The sequence below is a fragment of the Nicotiana tabacum genome, chromosome 3 (genome assembly GCF_000715075.1).
Source record: "Nicotiana tabacum cultivar K326 chromosome 3, ASM71507v2, whole genome shotgun sequence".
Classification (NCBI taxonomy): domain Eukaryota; kingdom Viridiplantae; phylum Streptophyta; class Magnoliopsida; order Solanales; family Solanaceae; genus Nicotiana; species Nicotiana tabacum.
The window spans coordinates 176046029-176050716 of record NC_134082.1 but is presented as its reverse complement, the minus strand read 5'-3'; the positions used below and the strand labels follow the sequence as shown (position 1 = coordinate 176050716).

General features: G+C 34.7%; 1 pseudogene; it reads right to left on the bottom strand.

The window, feature by feature from the left end:
- Positions 1–1980: 1980 nt before the first annotated feature.
- LOC142179552 (senescence-specific cysteine protease SAG12-like) lies at positions 1981–3496 on the bottom strand (annotated as a pseudogene).
- Positions 3497–4688: the final 1192 nt, after the last annotated feature.

Genomic DNA, 4688 nt, shown 5'->3' with positions numbered 1-4688 from the left:
GAAATTCTGGCTTCTTAGATTTGTTTCTTTAGGATAACTTGTCTCTTCTTTTGCTTTAGGTTGATTCACCTTTGCTTGAAATGTATCCTCCACTATTTCGGGTTTGTCTTGTGTGAGAGTCATCTCATATGTCACCAATTCACCTTCTAAATCATCAAGTGTAAAAGTGCTAAGATCTTTAGTAGCCTCAAGAAATACCTTCTTCGTGTGAAATTTTATACTTAAGGACTACAATATGTTTTCAACCACTTTAACTTCATATAATACTTTTCCATTTGTCCTCATGTCGTTGACAATATTAGTAATTTTTGTAATAAATTCTTTAATGGACTCTATTGGTTTCATTTGGGCCTACTTGTACTATCTCCTTAGCTCTTGCCATTTGACTTTCTTTACTTCGATGGAATCTTGATGTCAATTCACCAAGATTGTCCAAGCCTTCTTTGTTGATATTGCATGCAAAAATTTGCTAGATACACACAATTCAACCTTGCTGGTAAGATAGTAACATGCCTTATAATCCAATTATCCATTTTTCTCTAATTGCTTAGCTGCATCACCTGTCAATGTTGTACCTTCTGGGGGTTCCTAAAATCATGGTTCAATAATGGGCCATAATCCAACAATATTGAAAAAATATTTCATATATTGATGCCAGTCTTCAAAATTATTTTTGTCATCAAACTTGAAAACTTGGCAATCATGTAAATATGGAGCATCCATAATTTTTTTAGGATCTCCATCGACTCTGACAGAATCTCACACAGGCTCTGATACCAATTTGAAGGATTGAAAGAACCCAAAAAGGAATTTAGGTACAAGCAAAAATTCAACAAAGACTATATAGAAGAAATTGATTAAACTAGGGAGAGAACTTGGTAGGAGGTTTTTTCACAACTCATAAACTCTTGAATCTTTCTACAAGAAAACAAGTAGTAGCACCTCTATTTACTACAAAATCAAAAACCTATTCCAATATAAAATTGGTAAACAAAACCTAACTAGCCATGAATTAATAAACTACCAAATATCATCAAATCCTAGACAACATAGAATTACTAATTAATCTTAGTTTAGTTTCTAACAGGTTATATGTAATTTGGCCCACCCAAGGGAATTGTGACCAAGTATAAAATCTCAATTAAGTACCTTTTTTTTTAAAATTTTTTGTTTATTTTATTCTTTCAGAATTTCCAACTTTTGTCGGATTAAAAATTATGTTCTACTTTTATATTGTCAAATCAAATGTCAATTTTTAAAACTTGTAGGAAAAGAGGAATTATTATATAGTTAACGGGTTTAGCTGTTCCCAACAGTTATGATGCATGGTATAGATATGGTACTAAAATACAAAAAAAATAAATTATTTCAACCTATAATTTTAAAAGTGTAACGGACTCCCAGGGCGAAGCCACCTTTTGCTAATTGACCATTCTTCATTGAAAAATTATCAGAAATTACACTGTGTATATAAGTAAAATATTAATTTTTGATGTATATAACATATATTGAACACCCATAATCGGAAACTTTTTCTTACTTCTTTTAAGTTTGAACACCCTTGAAGAAATTTCTGGCTTCGCCACTGGACGGATAATAAAAACTTATAAGTTTAACGTAAATATAGATTTTGGATTCACCTTTTCGTATGGTAGTACACCAATCCTCTTAAAATTCTGAATTTGTCCATACTAATTTTAGTCCTAACAATTCGACTTTGCTCTAGAGTAATTTCTACCAGATTACTCGTATTTCCACTACGAAGTTGCAAATTAAATTAGTTTGACTGGCTTTAAGATGGGAAAGTGAACTAGTACTAATTTTGTATCCTCTGGCCTCCAGGAACTAGATGTTTCAAGCTTGATATTTGATCCAACGTACGTAACTTTATAATTGAAGTTAGTCATATTAAATGATAGTCCTGGGAGGGACACAAGATTATATACCATGAAATATTATTTCAGTATAATAAATAAGGAATTTTAATAAAAGTTCTCAAAATTCTTATTAATAAGTTGATATCACAAGAAACAGGAAACTTGCGGTCCAACATAAATAGTATCCCATACGGATATATCCCTTAACAATATGGTTTAAATATTCTGCCAGTATACGGCACTTAGGCCTTAATTAATCGTTGATTAAACAGTAGGGAAAGAAGCCCGAGTAGCAAGGCCACAAACTCCACCATCTTCAATATCTCTAGCCATTCTCATGAATCCACCTTCACCCCGTTTCTCTCCCCATGAATTCTTCACCAACCAATAGTTAATTCCATCCTCACTTGTTCCATACCCTACCACTGTCACTGCATGACGTGAAGTCATCCCACATTTCCCATTGAAAATTCCACCGTTGTAAAAGCGAAATTCATCACTGCCGACAGTAATACCTGCAGAGACTGGGTGATTTGCCACTGCCTGTAACAGTGCTGATTCACTTGTATCCACACTTTTGTATCCAGATATTGTAACTACCGTTGAATCTGCCTTTTGACTATCGCATGTCCCCGGAATTCCTGTGTATGGGTAATTTGATTCTGTTGTGAGACCCCCATTTTCAGCTATGTATTCAAATGCTTCAGTCCTGATACCACCCCCACAACCGTTGTTATTTGTGGTCTCGCAATCTAGAAGTTGTTGTTCAGATAGTGAAACCAAATCACCAGTTTTTATTTGGTTTATTCCTTCCACTCCACTGCTGCTACTGCTGAAAATGCCCAACATGACCCTGCAATTTTTTATTTTCAAGTGAAAAGACTGGCTATTAATGTATCAATTGATTTGGAGTTTTAAGTTTAGTGGACCGACAAAGTGACACAGTACTGCATTGATTTTTTACATCATCAAATTAATCGAGTAATAGGTCACTCTTTACAACAATATGATATCATAACCTAAAAAATAGAGTAATAACTTACTACTATATTCAACCACTGTATAAAAAGTAGTAATTATATATATTTTGATTAGTATTTTTTTTTCTGTTGGGACTTACCACATCTACCCTGGTCTTTGACGGCAGTAACAGCACCTTTCTCTCGCCAGTTCCAACTATCAGGAAGGGAAATTTTACTTTCGTAGCTGAATGGTTGCAAATTTGATGTCTTTGGAAGGAAAGATAGATTATTATATGTACCAACCATAGATTGGAACTCCTCGTTAGTAAGATCTGCAAATTTATTGAGGCCAAGCTGGTAAGAATGAGTAGCATCTTTGTTGAAAGACTCGATAAAGTTGACATTTTCTTTAAATATGTTGAATCGCTTTGCCTTTTCAACATCATCTTCGTATACACGTGAATGATGGCTCATCCATTTCTCATGCCTTTCGAGCATAGAATACACCTGCAAGTCACGGGATGTGGCTTGGAACCCAAAAGTTCCGACCACTAGCAATAATACAACAAGGCTTAACCTGCAAAATTTCAAAGCCATTGTTAAAATCTGAAACTATGTTATACCAAAACAAAGGTATCAGAATCATGAAACTAAAACTTTATGAAAAGGCATTTATAGGAGTAAATGTGAATTATTTTCCACAGAATTTTCCACAATATGTGACAGGCGTTCCCACTATGATATCGAAGAATTGATGGAGCAAGCTAAGTTCTCATGTCATTTCATTTTCTGTACGGGTCCACCTTCTTTCTTTTTTGAAGACTACGTATGCATGGATATACTAGTATGAATTAATAGGCTTTAAGACAAGTAAACTTTTCTTCCTCGACAGTAACTTAATTACTTCGAATTAATAATTAAGTTAATTGACTTGCAATTGTTACCATTAATTCGAAGTAATTAAGTTACTGTCGAGGAAGAAAAGTCTACTTGTCTTAAAGCCTATTATTTCATAGTAGTATATCCATGCATACGTAGTCTTCAAAAAAGATAACCCTGTCTTAAAGCCTATTATTTCATACTACCCAAAACTAACCCTGTCGTGATGGCGCCTATCGTGGTTCTAGGCAAGCCGACACCTTACTAAAACAAACCGATATTTTCATTTCAAAGATAATTCTAAAGCTATTTAATATAAAACCTTCATAAAGGAATTCAAATCAAAACATAGTGCGGAAAAAAAGCCCGACATCGGGGTGTCACTAGTCATGAACATCTACTACAAAGACAATATCAAGACTAACATAGTCTGGAAATAACTGAATACAACTAAAGGAAGATAAAGAAGAAGGAAAGCAGGGCTGCGATCGCCAGACAACTATCTTGCTAACTCCGATGGATCTACAAAAGAATAATCAACACATGCTACCTGGTCCAGAAACGCCAAGATTTGCACACAAGGTGCAGGGAGTAACATGAGTACGCCAATTCAGTAAGTAACAACTGTAAATAAAGGTTGAGAAGTAGTGACAAGCAAAAATGCAAGTAAAGTTCGTATCACAGAAACTCAGTAAACTACGACACGCTTTTAAAACCATAGTTTGAATCAAATCAGCTTGTTTAAAACCAGTTCTAGTAAAATCTTTTAAAACATCTTTCAATAGTTTTCGAACAAAGGTTCAATGCAAAAGTGAGCAAAAATGATAAAATCATAAACAACCTCTCGGGCAAACATCACTCGTATACAGTCCCTCGGGCAAACAACACTCATATACAGCCCCTCGGGCAAACCTCACCGTCATTCATGCCTCCCAGTCACTCGGCACTTGGTACTCGCACTCAGAAGGTA